The sequence below is a fragment of the Salvelinus namaycush genome, chromosome 21, assembly GCF_016432855.1.
Source record: "Salvelinus namaycush isolate Seneca chromosome 21, SaNama_1.0, whole genome shotgun sequence".
In the NCBI taxonomy this organism is placed as follows: Eukaryota; Metazoa; Chordata; class Actinopteri; order Salmoniformes; family Salmonidae; genus Salvelinus; species Salvelinus namaycush.
This window is the reverse complement of record NC_052327.1, coordinates 52,445,565-52,458,005: the sequence shown is the minus strand read 5'-3', so window position 1 is coordinate 52,458,005 and position 12,441 is coordinate 52,445,565. Positions and strand designations below refer to the sequence as shown.

At 43.3% G+C, this 12,441-nt stretch overlaps 1 protein-coding gene across 1 annotated transcript in view; it reads right to left on the bottom strand.

Moving 5' to 3' along the window:
- The window catches only part of LOC120066486 (cyclin-dependent kinase 17-like), a 59,577-nt gene extending 47,695 nt beyond the window's left edge, over positions 1–11,882 (bottom strand). The window contains exon 1 of the mRNA XM_039017890.1: positions 11,609–11,882. The gene's annotated coding sequence lies outside the window, so the exon portion shown is untranslated. The remainder of the gene's footprint in view (positions 1–11,608) is intronic.
- Positions 11,883–12,441: the final 559 nt, after the last annotated feature.

Genomic DNA, 12,441 nt, shown 5'->3' with positions numbered 1-12,441 from the left:
GGGGCAATCAGTTCACATATGGTGTCCAGAGCACAGCTGGGGCAGAGGGTGGTCTATAGCAGGCGGCAACGGTGAGAGATTTGTTTTTAGAGAGGTGGATTTTTAAAAGTAGAAATTCAAATTGTTTGGGTACAGACCTGGATAGTAGGAGAGAACTCTGAGGTACAGTACAGTACAGTACATATAAGGACATTAGTCAACTGAAATAAATAAATTAGGCCCTAATCTATGGATTTCACATGATTGGGCAGGGATGCAGCCATGGGTGGGCCTGGGAGGGCACAGGCCCACCCACTTGGCAGCCAGGCCCATCCAATCAGAATTATCCCCCCCACAATAGGGCTTTATTGCAGACAGAAATACTCAGCAGTGCACACACACACACACAAACACACACACACACGGACTCCGACATTCCTCGTCCTAATATTTCTATATTTCTTAATTCCATTATTTTACTTTTAGATTTGTGTGTATTGTTGTGTATTATTAGATATTACTGCACTGTTGGAGCTAGGAACACAAGCCTTTCCCCTACACACGCAATACCGTCTGCTAAATATGTGCATGTGACCAATACCGTCTGCTAAATATGTGCATGTGACCAATACCGTCTGCTAAATATGTGCATGTGACCAATACCGTCTGCTAAATATGTGCATGTGACCAATACCATCTGCTAAATATGTGCATGTGACCAATACCATCTGCTAAATATGTGCATGTGACCAACAGAATTTGATTTGGCCACACCCCTCGTGTCTTATTGCTTAAATACACAGCTGAATCCTAGGACTGATGCGATCTGTCTGTTCACTAGCCAGCTGTGTACCAGCTCAACATATAAACAGAAAGGAAAGCAGGAGGAAACATCCGTGTTCCTTTGTTCATAATGGAGATCAAGCTAGAGATAGCCTACATCCCAAATGGGTCCCTATTCCCACAGGGCTCTGGTCTAAAGTAGTGCCCTAAATAGGGAACAGGGTGCCATTTAAGACATAACCAGAGAAATCTGTTTGGTAATCTGGCCTTCGCTTTGTTCATAATGAGATAATCACTCAGGAGTGGTTTCATCAAAGACCCTGGCCTTGTGGAGAGTCACAAAGCACAACAGCCAGCAACTCACACACACACACACACACACACACACGAGACAAAAGGCAACGACATTATCATCACAGAGGCCACCAATTATCAGCCTTTCTCTCCCCCTCTCGTCCACATAACAGCTCCGGCCTGTCTGCCAGTGTTTCACAGCCGTCAGTCACATACACAAAGGTGTGTGAGCTTCCTTATCGACAGTAAGGGCAGGTGGGAGCCAGAATATCAGAGGCTCAAAACACAGACATTGTTCTCTGTAGGCCTTTAGGGTTGACTCACAAATTACACCCTCATCCAACTATGTAGGGAATAGGAAGCCGCTTTAGATGTTCTGGTCAAAAGTAGTGCACTAAATAGGGAACAAAGTGCCATTTGGGATATACCCTAATAGCTTTAGAGAGGCTGTTTTCACCCCAGACCCAGCCTTCTCCTGCTGGAGTAAAGTTGCCTGTACTGTGAGGCTGTCCCAGACTAAAAAAAAATATTGGTTGACCGAAAGTCGTCTGCTCTTTCGACCAATAGAATATATGTATTTTTAAGTGTATTTTTCCATATATAGACCGACACACCCTATGTGTTTTAATACAATCAACTATATGCATTGAGCTTGTCTGATTCTTCAAACTTACGGTTTAATAAAATAAGAATCAAGCGTGTGCCAACTACGCTCCTGCCTGCTGGACTACGCTCCTGCCTGCTGGTCTACGCTCCTGCCTGCTGGTCTACGCTCCTGCCTGCTGGTCTACGCTCCTGCCTGCTGGTCTACGCTCCTGCCTGCTGGTCTACGCTCCTGCCTGCTGGACTACGCTCCTGCCTGCTGGACTACGCTCCTGCCTGCTGGTCTACGCTCCTGCCTGCTGGTCTACGCTCCTGCCTGCTGGACTACGCTCCTGCCTGCTGGACTACGCTCCTGCCTGCTGGACTACGCTCCTGCCTGCTGGACTACGCTCCTGCCTGCTGGACTACGCTCCTGCCTGCTGGTCTACGCTCCTGCCTGCTGGTCTACGCTCCTGTCTGCTGGTCTACGCTCCTGCCTGCTGGTCTACGCTCCTGCCTGCTGGTCTACGCTCCTACCTGCTGGTCTACGCTCCTGCCTGCTGGACTACGCTCCTGCCTGCTGGTCTACGCTCCTGCCTGCTGGTCTACGCTCCTGCCTGCTGGTCTACGCTCCTGCCTGCTGGATTACGCTCCTGCATGCTGGATTTCACAGATTCTGCCATTACTCTAAAGTTGCCAGGTAATAGGCTACACGAGGAGTCGGCAACCTTTCTCATGTGTATGTATGTAAATATGTAAAAAATAGCCTACATAAAGCCAACAAATAAAAACATTGCAGCCTGCAGTTAGAAAATATCCTGGCTACACATGGCCTGTCTGCAAGGAACTTAAAATAGAATAACATTATTTTTTTTAAATTTAACTAGGCAAGTCAGGTAAGAAGAAATGTGTATTTTCAATGGCGGCCTACTAGGGAGCAGTGGGTTAACTGCCTTGTTCAGGGGCAGAACGACAGATTTCTAGTCAACCTTGTCAGCTCGGGGATTCGATCTTGCAACCTTTTCATTACTGGCCCAATGTTCTAAACACAAGGCTACCTGCCGCCCCAAATGTTCAACTGCTTGAGCTCCTGTTCCTCTTATAGAATATTAACTCAAAAGTATTGTGGAGCTCCTGCACCTAAATATAAACAGTACCAGCAACCAAAATGAGTACCGGAACCTATTTCAGTGTAAGTCAAGTACTGATAAGAAGTAGGCCTATTTTATGACAATTCCTCTGGATCAGAGCATGACATTAAATGTACTCGGGTGATATATGCAATGGGGAATTGACATACACTAACAATCAAACAATTCACACAATTAAGTTATTAAAACAATGAAAGTGCACAAACTGGCAGGAGAGAGCGCATTTTGAGGAGAAGTACTTTGTGTATGTGGGCGCATGGTCAATCCGACGTCTGCATTGACCGTGCAGCATTTTCAGTGATACGGCAGAAGTCAGGTCATTCATACTTCTTGCGCTTCGCGGAGCAGCGCAGAGCTGTTGTCAAGGAAGTGAGTTTGTGTTTATACAGGATGTCCCGCCCCCACCTACCGTCAATCAATCATGTCAATGCGGAGCTATACAGAGCCCTCCACATTGTTACAACATTTGGGAGGTACATGGCGATGCGGTACGGAGCTCGATGTGTGTGTGCGTCTGTTTTTCAGGCTGACCGTAAATTGAGAGAGTTGGGTGACAGGCCTGGGAGCTAAATTTGCTCACTAAGATTTGTTGTCTATGGCAACTGCATTTCAGGAGGGGCTGCATTGGGAGCCTGGGTGGCAGAATGCTATTATGTTAATGCAGCAGAGAAAGAGGAAGACTTGGTATGAATGGTTATTTATAGACCAGAGTTACAGGAATGGGGAGTGTGTGGTGTGGGTTCCGTGTGTGCGCGCGCGTGTGTCATGGCAGCTGCTCTGTTGGGGACAAGTGAGAGGCGACACTAACCTTCAGCTAGCTGTCATTGGTCTGTCTGCTTAAAGGCCCAGTGCAGTAACAAATGTGATTTTCCTATGTTTTATAGAAATTATTCCACACTGAGATTGAAATAATACTCTAAAATTGTGAAACTGATGATAATACCCTTTCAGTGTAAGAGCTGTTTAAAAAGACAGCTTGAAAATTCAGCCTGTTTTGTGTGGGATGGAGTTTTGGCATAGCCTGACGACTCACACTAAATTCTTTGTTACTCTGTTGTTCACTACATACTTTAGTCTGAGACTGCCATCAGTGAAAGTCGTTTGTGGTGATGAGGGGCACGAGAGGTGTTGGACAAAACAAAGTCATCAGCGATAGGATCATCTCTAACCAATCAGTATCATCTCTAACCAATCAGAGTATCAAAGACAATTTACACATTTTCCAACCACCGCTTTACCAAAGATTGTCTATAGTGACAAGATAGACATGTGACTGCTCTAACAATGGAAATACATGTCCTTAAAGATGAAGGCATGCAGGGGGAACCAAGATCAGGTGGGACCATTCTAGCCAATGAGAGAGATCGACTCATCTTTGTATCTGTACCATTATAGCATCTGTGATAGCATCAAAGCTATCTCCATTTTAATGTAGTCAATTTTCTTCTTCATTGGCTGATTTCTTCCAACTCATAGGAATCCCTACCCAGTTGACTATTTTAAAATGGTGGAACCCTCAATGGCAAAGTCCATGCTAAAATGGGTTATATCCATAATGAGTCATCTATCTCTATGACACCAGGCAAAACTCAGATTGTCTTTTCCCCCCCAAAGTTTCCGAAATGCCACGCACTTATATCAGTGCATTCGTAGCAACCTAACCATTACTGGGGCGGCAGGTAGCCTAGTGGTTAGAGCTTTGGGCCAGTAACCGAAAGGTTGCTAGATCGAATCCCCGAGCTGATAAGGTAAAAATCTGTCGTTCTGCCCCTGAACAAGGCAGTTAACCCACTGTTCCTTGGCCGTCATTGTAAATAAGAATTTGTTCTTAACTGACTTGCCTGGTTAAATAAAAAAATATATTTTATTCTATCAAATAAGTCTCACGTACCAAATTAGCAATTACATATTTTGTTGACCAAACTCAACACTCATTGACCTCCAATCAAAAATTATGAACAACGTGGGCTAAATGATCATGGACAGATTTTCAGCTATGCATAGTAGCAATGAACTGTATTTACAAATATAAAGTGGGTAGTGGAATCAATAGTATATATTAGAACAGCAGCTGGGGTCAATTCCATTGTGTGAGTGAGAGTAAGTAGTCAGTGCATATAGTCACTAAGGTGCATATAGTCACTAAGGTGCATATAGTCACTAAGGTGCATATAGTCACTAAGGTGCAGGACTGTTCAGGGAGACAGCTAGGTTTAGCTTTTGAGCAGTCTGATGGCCTGGTGGTAAAGGCTGTCTTGGAGCCTGTTGGTGCGAGACCTGATACTCTGGTACCGCTTGCCAGATGATAATAGAGTTAAGTCTGTGGTTCAGGTGACTGGAGTTCTTGACGATCTTTCGGGCCTTCCTCAGACATCTCCTGGTGTAGATGTCCTGGAGGGCAGGGAGCTGGCCCCCAGTGATATATTGGGCCTTCTGCACCAACGTCTGTAGGGCCTTTCGGTTGAGGGCGGTGAAGTTGCTGTACCAGGCGGTGATGGAGCTCTCGATTGTGCAGCTGTATAACCGGGGTCTTTAAGGTGTCAGAATGGTTCAGTTCGGCTGGCACCTAGCCCAACTCTGCTAGCCGAACGAATGTGCTCACATAATCCCTTCAAAGACCTTCGCATGAAAAACGTTTTAAAAAGCGGCAATAGATTATTTTAACTAACCCAAGATAGGAAACGACAGGCTGTGGTCTATGGGAACAAATGAGCCATAGTGGGCAGAACAAACAAGGATGGAGTCAGAGCCAAGCACGAGCTAGAGAGATCCTATTGGCACATTGTGCTCAATCCACAAATGTGCTCAATCCATCTCGTTCCATCTCTGCCACTGCCCGCCAGTGGGCTTCCTCTCACTACCATATTTGGTAGTGAGTGGAAACGCCAAGCAGATACTTCACATTTAAACATCCAGTGAAATATCTGTCTCATTGTTCAATCTGTCATAGTACTGTTTGTCCATTTTGAGACGCCATAGTAAATACTGGCTAACTCAAAATAGTCTGAATTAATCTCAGATAACTCAAGAAATCTGTCATTACTTTGATGTTTTTGCAGAAGAAATCTTAGTCGCGCAATTTTACATCTAACTGAGATGTTTCGTGCAGTATTTGTCAATGAAAGAATTTGCATGAAAATGAGTCATCTCTCAATGAATGACAACAAAGAATCCCTACTGTTGACCAATCACCGATGAAGGGGCGTAGACTTCAACTCCGAACTTTGGCTTGCCTTCAGAAAAAAATGTGCCCCCAAACAGCCGAAAAAAAACCTCACCAAAGTCCAAAAACAAACAAAACGTCACAAAATGTTGTCATATGTACAAACTCTTCCAAACCGCTTCGGCCAGGAAGCAGACGGACGCCTTTAGGCACAACAGCTTGACATTTCTGACACCAAAAACAAAAAATAACAGTCCCACAACCAGGTCTAAACATGAACTCAGGTTGACATACTTTCCAACTGGTCTTGACTCCAACATAGGAGTAACAATATATACACACACTGGTTATTCCAACTTTACAATACCGGTAATCAATACACTATAACAACCAGCTCCAGGCTAGATCCACTATAGACTACACTTCCTTTGTAAAGTTAGTGCCTGCTCTGGGCCAGAACTCCCCTGTGTGTGTGTACACTGTCCCTCAGGCTGAGTGAGATCACATTCAGAACAATGACGTCTTCCTTCAGGACATCCTGCCACACACACACGAAATGCCATGAAAACGACTGACTACCACTCGAGTCATCCTCGAAGTGAACCCAGAGAAACACCCTCCTGCAGTCTGTACTGTAAAGCTGCTCTACGGGGTTCTGTCTGCCAAGTAGCAAGGCTCTGTCATGCCAACTAATGTATCACCATGTATCTCATAGGGCCGGGACGATACCTGTATCGTGACAAGGAAACAAAACAAAGCAGATTTAACTTCTTTAGGAAAACTGCCCAAATGTTGGCAACTAACATCATTATGTTATCATCCAGAGTCACATTGATTTATTTTCCAAGCTATAAACAAACAATATTTTACATACAACAGAGGACCAAAGAGTTGTCTGCTTCGTGTTTTCATTTTTGCCATGGAAAAATATTGTGAACTCAACTCAGCAAAAAAAAAGAAACGTCCTCTCACTGTCAACTGCATTTATTTTCAGCAAACTTAACATGTGTAAATATTTGTATGAACATAACAAGATTCAACAACTGAGAAATAAACAGAATAAGTTCCACAGACATGTGACTAACAGAAATGGAATAATGTGTCCCTGAACAGGGGGGGGGGGGTCAAAATCAAAAGTAACAGCCAGTATCTGGTGTGGCCACCAGCTGCATTAAGTACTGCAGTGCATCTCCTCCTCATGGACTGCACCAGATTTACCAGTTATTGCTGTGAGATGTTACCCCACTCTTCCACCAAGGCACATGCAAGTTCCCAGACATTTCTGGGGGGACTGGCCCAAGCCCACACCCTCCGATTCAACAGGTCCCAGACGTGCTCAATGGGATTGAGATCCGGGCTCTTCACTGGATATGGCAGAACACTGACATTCCTGTCTTGCAGGAAATCATGCAGAGAACGAGCAGTATGGCTGGTGGCATTGACATGCTGGAGGGTCATGTCAGGATGAGCCTGCAGGAAGGGTACCACGAGGGAGGAGGATGTCTTCCCTGTAACGCACAGCTTTGAGATTGCCTGCAATGACAACAAGCTCAGTCCGATGATGCTGTGACACACCGCCCCAGACCATTACGGACCCTCCACCTTCAAATCGACCCCGCTCCAGAGTACAGGCCTCGGTGTAACGCTCATTCCTTCGACGATAAACGTGAATCTGACCATCACCCCTGGTGAGACAAAACCGCGGCTCGTCAGTGAAGAGCACTTTTTGCCAGTCCTGTCTGGTCCAGCGACGGTGGGTTTGTGCCCATAGGAGACGTTGTTGCCGGTGATGTCTGGTGAGGACCTGCCTTACAACAGGCCTACAAGCCCTCAGTCCAGCCTCTCTCAGCCTATTGCGGACAGTCTGAGAACTGATGGACAGATTGTGCATTCCTGGTGTAACTCGGGCAGTTGTTGTTGCCATCCTGTACCTGTCCCGCAGGTGTGATGTTCGGATGTACCGATCGTGTGTAGGTGTTGTTACACGTGGTCTGCCACTGCGAGGATGATCAGCTGTCCATCCTGTCTCCCTGTAGCGCTGTCTTAGGCATCTCACAGTATGGACATTGCAATATATTGCCCTGGTCACATCTGCAGTCCTCATGCCTCCTTGCAGCTAAGGCACGTTCACGCAGATGAGCAGGGACCCTGAGCATCTTTCTTTTGGTGTTTTTCAGAGTCAGTATAAAGGCCTCTTTAGTGTCCTAAGTTTTCATAACTGTGACCTTAATTGCCTATTGTCTGTAAGCTGTTAGTGTCTTAACAACCGTTCCACAGGTGCATGTTCATTAATTGATTATGGTTCATTGAAAAAGCATGGGAAACAGTGTTTAAACCCTTTACAATGAAGATATTTGGATTTTTACAAATTATCTTTGAAAGACAGGGTCCTGAAAAAGGGACGTTTCTTTTTTTGCTGAGTTTAGTATCGTCCCCGCCCTTGTATCCAAACACACCAAGAAAGTCGTGAAGAGGGCACAACACCACCTTCTCTACACCATGAGACTGAAAAGATTAAGCATGGGTCCCCAGATCCTCAAAAAGTTCTACAGCTGCACCATCGAGATCATCCTGAGTGGTTGCATCACCGCCTGGTATGGCAACTGCTCGGCATCTGACGGTACAGTACATCACTGGGGCCAAGCTTCCTAACATCCAGGACCTATATACTAGACCCCAAAAAATTGTCAAAGACTCCAGTCAGCCAAGTCATAGACTGTTCTCTCTGCTACCGCTTGGCAAGCAGTACCGGAGCGCCAAGTCTCAGACCAAAAGGCTCCTTAACAGCTTCTACCCCCAAGCCGTAAGACTGCTGAACAATTAATCAAATGGCCACCCGGTCTATTTACATTGACACCCCCCTTTGTTTTTACGCTGCTGCAACTCGCTGCCTATTATCTATGCATAGTCACTTTACAAATTACCTCAACTAACCTGTACCCCCGCACATTGACTCAGTACCCCCTGTATGCCGCGTTATTGTTATGTAAATGTAGTAAATGTATTGTGTTACTTTGATTTTTTTACTTTATTTTTGTAAATATTTTCTTAACTCTATTTCTTGAAATGCATTGTTGGTTAAGGGATTGTAAGTAAGCATTTCACAGTAAGGTCTACACCTGTTGTATTTGGCGCATGTGACAAATAACATTTGATTTGATCTCCATTCTCCACACGACACAAATTCAAAAGAAAAGTGAAGATAATCACTAATATTTCTTTGGGATCTTGGATGCAATCCATTCTCTATTAATGTGAGTTAAATATAATGTACAGAATGTAGGTTTTACATAGAGGTAAACTAAAGCCTTCTGGGAGAGGATTGGCATATATACGAAGGATTTAATTTTAAAGGATTTCATTCAAAAATGATTTTGTTCTAGAAAATATTTTGGAAAACAAACAAGTTTAGATTATTAGGATCCCCATTAACTACGGCACATGCAGCAGCGCCTCTTCCTAGGGGTCCACTTAAAACATATAAAGCGTGAGAGATGTAAAATATAAAGTAAATTAATGTTGGGTACCATCACTTCACAATAATACGGTCAACTCATTTGAATTCAGTCACTTTTTGACGGCACCCCTTTTTGATTTGAACGAAACCTTACATACATATTAGCCCATTATAGAAGTGCTCAGAAAGTGACTTCTTGGACCTGAACGCCAACACATTCAAGAGATACAGGTGCTCAAAATAGTCCCATGTTGCATACCCCACTATACCATAAGACATCCATGTCATAGCTTCACACTGAACTTTTATTTTTACAAGGAGCACAGGTGTGCCTAAGTTAAAAAATGTAGGCGCACAATGAAAAATATTTGAGGTATTGAAGCTAGAATCCATCATTTTTCTAGGTGTACTGGTGGTCCTAAATTTAAATTCCAGGTCGCACAGAAAACTATTTACACATACGCGAGTAAAATGGTCGCACTGTAGAGCCCTGCACATCTTCATCACTGGAAAAGACAAATGGTTTAGATTGATATCATTTAAAAAGGTTTACAAACAGGGTTTCAGATTTTTTTTTCATAATAAAAATGGACATTTAACGCCAATTATCAAAAAACGTGTAAACTCCGATTTTTTAAATATATTTACAGATGTTGTAGCTTAGATCCTATTTGACATCGTCTACGGTTTGTGTTGTGCTGCCCTCGGTTGAGACAGCAGGCTCTTGAATAAATTGGTAATAAGATATTAACATCAACATTCAAATGGTATAAAGATGGTTGGAGGTCCACACATCAGATAATGTTGACTTGAATGGGAATATCAGTTGTTTTAAATTATACTGTCAATCATCCATAGGAAACCTATTGTAATCATAGAAATATAGATAATAGAATAGACGTGACCATTTAAGTTGGCATTCAACAGTGGGTGGACCAGCGGTCATTTTTAATGGTAGGAATTAATTATATTTCTATGACTGAAATGACACTCATCCTGTATTCAAGAGCATGTTGTGTCTCAACCGATGACAGGCACAACACAAAAACCTCAGATGATGTGAAATAGGGTGTAAGCAACAACATAATGCAGAGTCTCTGTCCTCCTTTAAGGCACAGCTTAAGAAAAGCTTTCAAGGACCTCTGCTAATTATGTTTTCTTGTCCCTCAGATCTGACGACACCATTATATAGCTTTGTTTGTGGTCTATGTTGTGTGTTTTGGATTGTGTTTTTTTTTGGGGGGGGGGGGGGGGGGGGCTTGGGTGTGAGAAGCGCTTTACAAATTAAATGAATTATTATAATATGAGAAAAAAATTGTGGCTTACGCATTTTTTTAAATATTTGACATTGTTTAAAGATTACCCCAAACATTTTTTTTTTTACATTTCCAATAAATAATAAAATAGATCAAATAGTTTGTACGCTTATAAATGATATCAAACAAGAATGTATATTTTACAGTGATGAAGACTTTTGTCTCATGGTTTGGGGGGGAATGCAAAATGTGACAACTTTGAGCAGCTTTATCTCTTGAATGTTTTGGCATTCAGGTCCAAAAATTTAACTTTCTTTCTGACCACTTCTTCCATGGGCAAACGTATGGAATGTTGTTTATATCAAAAGGGATGCTGTCAAAAAGTGTTTGAATTTAAATGGATTTACCCAATACAAGCCCACATAAGCCTACATTCTAAACAAGTAGGGATAATGTGGTGTTTTTTTTGCCAAATATGTTTTCAATTAATATTTTATTTTGGTTCCTCTTAAACCCTGTTTTGGGAAATAATTGTACCTTTCCTTATCAAACAAGAACATATTTCTGCGAATTCAGCACCAAATAGTGCACACTTATCTATCCCACATAAAACATGATAGTAGCGGCGTGCCTTTTAGACGTGTAATTATTCTCAGTGGAGAGGGTATCCAGTTTACATCCCAAAGCCTAGTAGGCAGGACCGGATAACTCCAATAGAAAACAGCCAGTTCCCCACAATAACAAATTGAAATGCATGGACAAACACACAGCAGTGAAGAAAACATTGTTACCCCATTTTGTGACAATGCAGGTTAGAATGTGTCTTGTCGTTGTTGTTCTATGAATGTAGCCACCGCAAGCCGTTATCACCAAGCCACTTGTACAGTAGGCTAACATTTGTTGCAATATCGGACCCATAAGAAAATGTAACTATAGCGCTCACCAGAAACGATGTGCGTTGTTCCGACCAGTGTCCCCGTCCTCGGAGTTTCTTTTCAGGCCGGATGCAGTCTTTCCACACGCCGTAAAAAGAGGAATAATTTGTTGTCTGCGTGTACTAGTTTATTATCTCCGATAATGTCGCCTAAATCTGCGAAGGTGTCGCTTCCAGCATGACTATTGAGGGTTCGAAGTTATAACCCTGGTGGAAAAGAATCAGTAGCGAGTGTTCCGTTCCCTTTTTCCGTAGGAGAACATACCAGTTGTGCGAACCGATGATCACAATAGATCGCTCGTGAGGGTTGCTTGCCTGCTTAGGCCGCGTTAAAATGCTAGTCGGAACTATGACACTTAGAAATGTCCGACTTGATGAGTCGTTCAACACGGCACGTGTATAACTATAACCAGTTAGCAAGTCGGAAATTTCCGAGTTTCCAAGTTTCCACAAGTAGTTGAACACAGCACTGCTGCTGCTTACTAACTACTACCACCGCAGTGTCATCAAAAAAACATTTTCAGACAGAAGAATTTCAACCATGGTCACTAGGTGAAATAGCGCCACCCTTCGCTGTGATCGCTACCGGCTACCATACACACCGGACAGGACAGCAGTGTTGTACTGTTCGGTCTTGAGACCACATTGAGTGTATTGTCTTGGTGTCGGATACATTTTTACTCGATCTTGACTCGATCTAAGAAAGTGAGGACTCGTAATTTATTTCCGAGACCAGCTCATTAAAAAAAAACCTCGTAGCCTGATTATCAGCTCCCATTCTGTCAGCGCATAAAACCGCGTTGCCAGGTCAAATATCCACGCTTCTTTCATGACACATTCAT